The sequence below is a fragment of the Muntiacus reevesi genome, chromosome 8, assembly GCF_963930625.1.
Source record: "Muntiacus reevesi chromosome 8, mMunRee1.1, whole genome shotgun sequence".
NCBI classification, from domain to species: Eukaryota; Metazoa; Chordata; class Mammalia; order Artiodactyla; family Cervidae; genus Muntiacus; species Muntiacus reevesi.
In genome coordinates, this window is record NC_089256.1 from 44,232,087 (window position 1) to 44,242,308 (window position 10,222).

Consider the following 10,222-nt stretch of genomic DNA (forward strand, 5'->3'; position numbering starts at 1 on the left):
GTGTGTGAGATGAGTGCAATTGTGCAGTAATTTGAATATTCTTTGGCATTGCCTTTCTTTGGGATTGGAATGAAAACACCTTTTCCAGTCCTGTAACCACTGCTGAATTTTCCAAATTTACTGACATATTGAGTGCAGCACTTTCACAGCAGCATTTTTTAGGATTTGAAATATCTACCCTGGAATATAAATGTTTTTATAGCAGTTCTCAATTTGTTGAAAGTAATAATGAGTCTCCAAAAGCCAAGCCTTAGATACTCATGCCAAGAGACACTTATCTAACCTTTCATCTTCTCCAAGTCATTCTTCTCTGCACAGTTCCTCCCAGGGCCAGCCAGGGGGGCCCTTTCTGTCTTTCTCTATCTCAAGTCAGGCTCTTAGACAAGTGGGAGCACACACAAACCAAGTTAAATTACGTTAGGCAATAGTCCTGTAAATGCTTTATTAGCAGCGAATCTGGACCAGGTAGATTGCTTCCCTGAGGGTTTGTGTTAAGGACAACCATGAAAATCCAAGGAGAAAATATTAATACCTGACCAGACTAAGTTATAGTCACAGATAATGTTGCTGAGGGATAGTTTAGGGGAGAATTGTACTTAGCACTAAAATCCAGACACTGACGTTACTATTTAATAATTCACTTTTTTGCTTATTTTTATCCACAAGTTGGATATTTTAGATTGGCTTAAAAGTTACTACTTATCCATTAAGTAAATTCATATCGTAAAGATTTCAGATCTTTTGTGTTGCTAGAATCATAACTCAATGAGAAAGATTAAGGGGTAAAAATAATATAGTAGATCAAGGGCCTCTCTAGTTCTATGGTTAACCTTTGGGGGAAAATTTCTCCCGAAAGCTGCTTCTTCCACCCACCTATGCATAGATTTTTCAGCTGGTTCTAATTAGCTATGATTACCTCTTGCTCTCACTATGGGAACTAGTCCTTAATTTGATAGAGACTGTTAGGAAAGGGAAAAAAATAAATCTGGAAATTGCAGATAAAATTTGAGCACAGCTTAGGTGATGTTCTATAAAGAAATATCTCATATAAATCTTTTATAAGCATTTAGTAGAAAGTTGTTCAGGACGCCCCCCAGAAGGTGCAGACACTAATTGAGAAGCAGGTAGGAGTGAGGAGGAACGGGGTTTAGAAGGAGCAGTGGCTTCCCAGTCTAAGCCCGGTTGCAATGGGAACTCAGGCAAAGGTTAAGAGGAAAAGAACACAGCCTTGGGTGTCCAGGGAGTCAGGTTTAAAGCGTCCAAAGATTGAGGTTGTGACCTTGCCAGGGCACCAGTGTGGGAGATGGAGGTGCGAAGAGAGGACTGAAGAACCGCAAGTAATCGAGGAATCCAGACTTGGAGGAACCATTAGGGTATGCAGACAAGGTGTTCAAGGGAAACTCTCTCTGAATGCATTTCAGGGTTGTTTGGCTCCTGCGTCAGTAATTTTGGGCTTCAAGTTTAAAAAAATCTGAAAGTGTGGATTAAACAAGATAGATATGTAGTTTTCTCTCAAACAACCTTAAGTTGGAAACTTGGTAGTCCAGAGCCGGTCTGCAGCACCACAACGCCAAGGATGGTGCTTATTCCTTGGCCTGCAGTTTTCCTCTCAGAACTGCCTCACGTCAGGGTTCCTGCAACTCCAGCCTTCACATCTACCGCACAGGTAGGAAGAGGGAGGAAGCGGGGAAGAACCAAACAAAGGCTTATCAACAGTCAGTCAGTCCACTTTAAAGGCTATTCTCTGTAAGATTCCCCACTGTGATCCCTACTTACATCTTTTAACCCAGTCTGTTTTACTTGACCAGTTCTAACTAAAACAGAGGCTGTAGAAATAGGAGTTTTTTAAGCTTGGTATTGAGTTGTTTTTAAATAAAATTGGGGTTTTCTTAGTAAGATAAAAGTAAATTATGGATATTAAACACAATTAGTAGGCTCTACCACAAACCCCAACCATATGACAAAAATTATTTCTAATTCCCAGTTATGTGTTGAGTGAAGCTCTGAGATGTTCTCTAGATGTCCTTTCACTGATTGTGAGGAAGAACAAGATAGTTTGCAGACAGCTGTTTCCAAAAACAAGACAGAGCTAAGTCAGATTAAGGACAGATAACAATGATATTAAAAAGAGATGCCTGTGAGAACGGCCTGGAGGAAGTATTAAAACATCACAGTGATTACAGTGGTGGTTAAAGTGATGGGATTATGACTTTCCCAGTTTTCTGTTATACATTTGTTGTATTTTCCACTTTTTAAAAAAGAAAAATAGAGGATTTTCTGTTGAGTTTTTTTTTTTTTTTTTTTTTTTTTTACTGTTTTGATACTTCTTTTAGAGGGAAGGCATTTGGACCAGCCTGCTTAAAATGAAACATATGTCCAATGTGCAAACTAAGCCAAAAGGCCATAAAAATGTGTTTCAGAAACCAGACCAGGGCATTTGAGATTGCCCTTGCATAAACATATTGTGTGTATGTTATACTGACTCTATGTCATCTGTAAAGATGCCATAAAGAGCTAGCAAAAGCCCCCAAGAAGGAATATTAGAAAATGAGAGAACTGCCCCAGGAGGGTTACTAAAGAGCAGGCAACAGCCAGAGGCCTGTTGGAAGGGGACCTGAGAAAAAATTTTAACACAATTATTTTTTTTAAACAGCATTTATTCCACAGTTCTTTTAACCTTGCCATACAGTTTTCCTTAATGTCTCTTCCTTCAAACTCCCAGTCCTTTTCTCTTTAAAACTCCACAGGTCTTCCTGTCTTAAATTTAGAAGAATCCAGTGGTCAGTTTATATTACTTTCTGGATGATTTTTAATTAAAAAAAAAAAGTATGTACTTTTAATTGGAAAATTTAGAGTATGCATCTGTGTCTGTTTGTGTGCATATATGCAAGGGATTGCTATGGTTCTTCTGAAAGATTGTCCTGGAAAATATCTTGTAATCTAATATACTGCTCTAATGAGATTGTTTTTCTAATGCAAATGAGGCCCGGAATTCAGCAGAAGAAATGGAGCTTCTCTCCCTGCACTACCACACTAATTATACTTATTTTGTTAACACAGCTCTTCCTTGAGCAAAGTTTTGCTCCTTCTTCTTTCCACCAGTAACTTGGGAATCGGGACATAAAAGTCTGGTCCTTGGGTGGGTGGGGAAGTCAATGAGCCAAGTGTTAAGGGAGATAAAGCAGAACACTACAGATTTAGCCACAATTCGGTGGAAATTAAGGTTCTTCACCTTCATTGTGGCCTCAGTGTAGCCTCCACTCCTTGGTCCCCGTGAGCCTTCATGGTTACTTGGATCAACATGGGAATTCTAAAGCCTCTGCACTAAGTCCCTGCTTTCATTTCCTTGGCACTGATATTCTGTGAAACTCCTCTTTCAAAATCGCCCTTCACTGTGACAGAGAAAACCCTTTTCAACCGTGTTCCCTCATCCTACCCTCCAGATCCAGAGAAAGAGGTGCCTCTCCATTTAATGTCTGGGGCCTTTCCTGGTGGTCCAGTGGTTAAGACTTTGCCTTCCAATGCAGGGGGTACAGGTTCAATCCCTCATGGGGGAACTAAGATCCCACAGTCCTTGGAGCCAAAACATAAAACAGAACAATATTGTAACAAATTCAAAAAATTTGAGTGGACTTTAAAAATGGTCCACGTCCAAAAAAAAAAGTTAATGGCTGTAATGTATATTCCTTCAGAGTTCCCAGAGACCATACATTTGGGTAAATTTGAAGGAGCTGGGCTATCCAGCTCTCAGACTTGGCACATTATTGAAGACTACAAAAGCCTGAGGAAGAAAAGCCTAAAGGGCAGTGTAGGTCTTCGTTAAAAATTCTTAAAGATGTGGAGAAGGAATATGCAAATCTTCCCTAAAATATTTTGTAAACTTCTCACCTTTCCAAATCCCACTTCCTTTTTACCTGCCTCTCCTCTGTCTACTTACCCAGTCTTTCCCTCTGGGAGTCAGGTTCATCTTCTGAGTCATTTGGCTTCCGTCAACTTTTCCCTCTCCTCTCCTGATCACATGGCACAACTAAGGCTCAAAAATTAGCTGTCCAAGAAAATGTTCTTTCTCTTTAGAGCTCAGAGGTGATACTCATCATTCAACATTATACAATAGAGATAAGAATTATACCCTCATACAGTTCTTGCAAAAATTAAGTGAGATAATATATCTCATTAAGTTCTTAGAATACTAACTATGTTGTAAGTGCTAAATACATTTTAGTTCTTGTTATTACTAGCTGTATTTTCCTGGCACATCACGTTTATTTTTTTCCTTTTCTAGCAATTTCCCATTTGCTCCTGTTCTCCATCCTAAACAATCTATACTGACCATTTCTGACTTTTTTTAAATGATAATTTTTTTTGAAATATAAATTATCCATTTTCATTTTCAAAGTGCCTATTACTCCTCAAGTCCTTGATTTCTAGAAGGTCATAAGAGAAAAAATACCATGAAAGGAACTTTCCTTCATAGCATGGACAGCCATGGATGTACACCAAGTAGATCTCCCGTCAAGAGTTTGCTGTGCAGTTTTAAAGAGTATAGCTGACCGTCTTCTTTCAGTGCATCCAGGATCTGCCCCAGCTTTCTAGCCAGGCCGCATGCCTTATATACATGCATCTGCCTTACAGAGGTGTTTGTCATACATGTACCTGCCTTACAGAGGTATTAGTTCCTCCCTCCCATCACCCTCTGGTACTGTCAGGCCAGAGGAGTGGGCTTAAGTGGAGTTTGAGAAGAGAGGAAGAAAATTTTGGCAGAAGGTGGGGAAAGGCATGCATATGGACATGGACTGTGGTTTGGAGCAGAAATGTATAAACTGTGTTCAGGGAACAGTAAGGTTGTTACAATGAAGCGAAATATATGAAACAGAGCAATGAAATAGGAGGATATTGAATAGTATAATCAGTGATGAATGATGACTAGCCTGGAGGTAATTGGTCAAGAGCTTAAGGCAAATGCAAAATTGTCTAGATTTAGTACACGGAGCAAGAGTATGTAATTTAGGCTTATAATTATTAATAACGACAATTGGTCTTGTTTTTGGAGGGCTTACTATGTCTGAATTATTGTGCAAGAACCTCCTAAATGGTCTCCCTGAATTTCTTCTTGTTCTGCTAATTCTTACCTCAACAGAGCAGCCATAGTAATATTTAAAAACTGCAGATCTGATCATATTGTTGGCTTCTCCCTCATCCTTCTTAAAATTCTTACTGGTTTCTCTTCGTTCTTCTGAAAAAGACCAAAATCCTTTTCGTGGATGACTAGGTCCTGCCCAGTCTGGCTCCAGCCTTTTCAGCTTCAAATCTTATTCTCCTTTGATTCCATAATCCATGTCCTGCTCTCTCCTGGCAGAGTGCTTTTACAGATGCTCTTGCTTATCCTAGACAGTTCTTGCCAGTACCTCTTGGTCTGGTTAATGAGGCTTTATCCTCTCTATCTCCATGTAAAGGACATATTGTCAGGGAAGTCTAAGCTAGGTTCTGCATTAGTCTCTTAGAATTTTCCTTCATAGCATGGACAGCCATGGAGTTACACCAAATGGATCTCCTATTGAGAATTTGTTGTGCAGTTGTAAGGAGTATAGCTGACTGACTGTCTTCTTTCATTGCATCCAGGACCTGCCCCAGCTTTCTAGCCAAACCACATTCTTCCAGGTAGCCCCAATCTAATGACTAGACATAGTGCATAGTCCTAGTGCCTGGTCGTTCTTGTCCAACATGGGATTCCTCTAATGGGCAAACTTTGTTTCTAGGTCCCTCTCGATGTGGCCGAGCCTTTGAGAGATCTGCATTGCAGTCTGAGACTCTTCTGCCCAATTCTGCTTCCTCTGCCCTTAATGCTTCTCAAACATTAACCCCCCACCCCCTACCAAATCTCTTATGCTTATAATTCTGTCTTTGCAACTATTCCCTGGAGGACCCAAATGACACATTACACTTAGAGTTTTTTAAACTGATATATTTATTTGTATGATATCTAATGTTTGCACCACACTGAAAAATTCATGAGGGGAAGGTCCAGTTTTGCACTCAAAATTATATGCTTAGTTATCTTCCAGAGTACAAAAAGTCACTTAAAAGCTATTTATGACAAGGAAGCAAAGCATTTTTACGTGCATTATTATCTCACTAATCCTTTGAGAGTGGTTCTATTTTTGTGACATTTTGAAGATGAGGAAACTAAATGAGAGATTAGCCCAAATTTGGATCCAGGTGTGTCTGATGTCAAACATCTTCTGAACTTCTGCTTAATTACTTTTCTGCACAGGTGAAAACGAGGATCAAAATGATTCTTCAACTAGGGCCCTTGGGTTTTTACCTTGCTGGATCCTTGATCCATCAAATATTGTAAGCTTGATTTGGAAGATATCTTGCCAAATTAATCTTTGTATTTCTAATAGTGCTTGACACTGAGAAGTACTCACTCCATGTGCAGCAAACTGGATGGGCAGCGGAGGGCAGGGATGATGCTTAAAGATGATTCTTGCCACCTCTGTAGATACCAGTAGAGGAGTGTGTCAACTCTATGGATTCTCAAGAGGAATCAATGTCCAATACTCTGGAGCACAATCTTCTTTGACCACCATTCTTGTTCCCCCAGGTAATGTCCCCTGCAAAGTTTCCATTAAAGCTGCAAAGAGAAAATAGTGTACCTGAGAACCAGTCACTTCTCTCTTGCCTTCAGACTCGTGATGTACTTAATGCAGCTAAGAATGAATGGTTGTAGTAGAGCCTGGGAGGAACCTTAGAGAAAAAATTAGCCAGTTTATTTCACAGGGGGAGGAAATCGAGACCCAGAGAAGTGAAGAAACTTGCCCAAGTAGCTGAGGTAGAACTGAAACTGGATCACATATTTCTCCATTCCTGACTGCCACCTTGCAGAAGAATCTATGGATCTTCATTTTGCTTCTTAGCAAGAAGGATAAACTTTGCTTCAGAGAGAGTCATGCAAGCCCCTTTTGCTGGGATGTGGCCCAGGGAGAGAGGGATGGAATGAATACGGGGTTCTAGAATATCAATACTGTGCAAGAATCGGTATTTCCTAGACAAGCCCAACTTGTGAAAATAAGATATACTCACTGGCAAGAGAAGGGTAATTGCTCGACTATAGATTACCTAATGTAGTTTGGATCTTATCATTGGAAAGTCTGAGCGAATCTGAGTTCTCCTGCACTGCTTCCCCACATCTTTAATTGTTCTGGCCTAGAGCAATCACTGCTTTCTTTCAAGGAGCTCTTGCCACTGTGCTGACATTGTGTGTCTCTGTGTGAAGATTTGTGCCTTTCTGGTGTTGTTTACATCTTATAAATTAAAAAGGAGGCAAAAATAGATCCTGCCAAAGGTCACACCACCTCAGTATTAGGACCAGTCTCTTCATTTACAAAAAGGGATGCTCAGCCTAGGAGAGATGGACCAGGTAGCCCTGGTTCTCTTCCAGCTGCTGGTTCTCTCTGGTGCCTGTCAGCCTGCCAGAGCCAGTGCCGCAACTCTCTTAGTGCCCATCATTATCCTGGTTGGCAAGGAGGCCCTGCTGGGTTTGGAGAGGGTCAGGGCACAGGGCCAGCGAAGATGAGAGGCCACAGAGAAGAAATGAGGAAAAAAATCCTGGGGAAATGCATCAAAACAATGCTGAGAACACAACTCTGGCTATAGACTAAGGATTGGCGAGAAAGTGAAATAGCCCCGTTCAAGGTCAGAGCAGTGAGAACATTCTCAAGTTGGAAACTGAAATCAATTCTCCTTTCCTTTCAGCCTGGCAGCTGGATCTGGTGGGTGCCTAGGAAGCTGGAACACTAAGAGACAGCCCTGGCATCTGCATTTGCAAAAGGTGAAAGGGCCCACAGATATAGGGCCGGGGCCAGACAGGAACCATTCTTTGACTTTTGTCATGGGTCCCTTGCTAATAAAGGCAGAGCCACTCCATGGTCCATGAAGGGCATTGTGGGAGTATCTATTCTTGTGGGCTCTCATTTTCATCACAATTGGTTTTCCATGTGTTTGTTTTTAAAATACAGGAATCATATGTCCTTGTAGCTAAGACCATGTTTTGATGAGAGTGGGGGTGGAAAGAGGCTCTTCTCCTACCATGAGTTTTAAAATTCAGGGCAGGAAAGCTGCTGCCCTTCTTACCAGAATCAGTTCTTGCCAAGACAGGTTCAAATGTTTTGGATCGATGGAGCAAGAGGAAGGAGGTGGGGGAGTATAGAAAAATCAAGCTACTTTTCTCTCTTCTGCTTCACTGCTTGATGGGTGCATAAAGGTGAATGTTTAAGAGTTGATAAGGAGGCAAGGGAAAATAGTGTCCAGAGGAAGAAGAAGTATCACAGAAAGAGAATTTTTAAAGAAAAGAAAGTCCATAGTTTGAAATTTTTAGCATGGAAGAGACATTTTTCACACAGATACAATTTACATAGATCTGTAAATGAGCAAATAAACTGAGAAGGGAAAGAGGAAAACAATGCAATGGCCAGAACAAGGTGGGCTGGAGGCAGGTCTGCTAGCTGCTGTGATAGACAAGAAAGAGAAAAGATGTGTTGGGAGTGAATTTTCACATTTCAATTCAACATTTACTGAGCACCTATTAGGTGCCAGGCATTATGCTGGATACTGGGTATTCAGAAGCCTCCATGATAAGAGTTATACTGCTAAGGAATTCACATTCTGGAAGAGAAGAGAGATCTGTTCACAGACAATCTCAAAACAAGGCATGATGTGACAGATTCAACAGAGGTACAAGCTACATGCTACAGAAGACAGATGAGTCTGACATGAATTCCATCTAGCAGAGCACAGAAGCTGTCACAGAGGAAGTAACATTTGATCTAGAATGTGAAAGATGAGTGTTTTTTTTTCCCTTTGTGCTTTGAGCTTTGATGTTTTCCTTATATGAAAGGGTAAATTTATTAGCTTAAGAAAATTAAATTTCTCCACTTTGCATTATAGTAACTTCAGGGACAGCATGTGAGATGACTCATTGGATATATTATTGTTAACTGAAAAAGTACATGCTACCTAAAAGTTGAGAGTTATGTTTTATTCCATGAAAATTTTTAGGACTTAAGCATGAGAGGCAGCATCTCAGGTAACCCTGAGAGATCTTCTTTGAGGATGGGGGACAGTGGGGAGAGCCAGTTTCATACAAATTTTGCAACAAAGAGCAGGTAGGCTGAATGTCAAAAGTTTTTTTGTTTTTTTGTAAATTAAGGAAAACCAGATATCCCAAGTTAAGAAATTTAGAGCTTTTCTATGCATGGGAGGATGCAAGTGTCCTCCCACATAAGTCATTCCTTTGATATACACCTCAATTATATAGGGCCAGTATCCTGTGTTTTTCACATCCTGAGCTTCCTCAGGGTTCATTATAGGGAGTGGCTGCAGTTTGATGGCTGCTAGATGGCAGGTATTCATTCCTTCCTGAGCACCCTCAGTTCTCACCAGTTCACCTTCCGATGGTGGCTGCAATTGTTGATGATTGTGACATCCTTGTTTACTGATATGGCAAGAAATATTCCATTTCTCATTACCTATCAGAGGTGAGGTCCAGACACATTTGCTCCAATAGCCATGCAAAGGATCTTATGGAAACAAGAGAATTCAGAGTCCAGAGAACCCAGCTAGCTACAATGAATAGAAACTTCTCCAGGGTAAAGGGCAACTCATTATTTGAGAAAAGCAATTTTGCCCCTCCCTCAATAATATGCAGCTATTGCATTCTTATAATTATACCTCACATCATATTTATAATCTATTATTTTTACATGTGAAATTGCTTTAAGAACATAGCAAGTATTTAAAATTAGAGATTGGACTGCTTCACTCAGGTGTTTTAACCAGAGGTCTGCAAGCTTTTTCTTTAAAGATCCAGATAGCAGATATTTTCAGCTTAGCAGGCCACATGGTCTCTGTTGCAACTACCAGTTTCTACCTTTACAAGCATGAAAACAACCTATATAAACAATCATTTATATAGGTGCTATATAAATGAATGAGCATGACTGCTTTCTAATAAAACTTTATTTACAAAAACAATGAGCTGGATTTAGTCCTAAGGGCATAGTTTATTGACCTCTGCTTTTAACCATCAGTTTAATTGACTCTCCTCAGACTCTCCCACTTCTATAGCATGAAGGGCAGAGCGGATATCAATTAAGAGCATAGCCCTCCTTAAGCCCCTCATCAGTACTTTCTGAAGAATAATTTCCTTTTGTATTTTAAAATC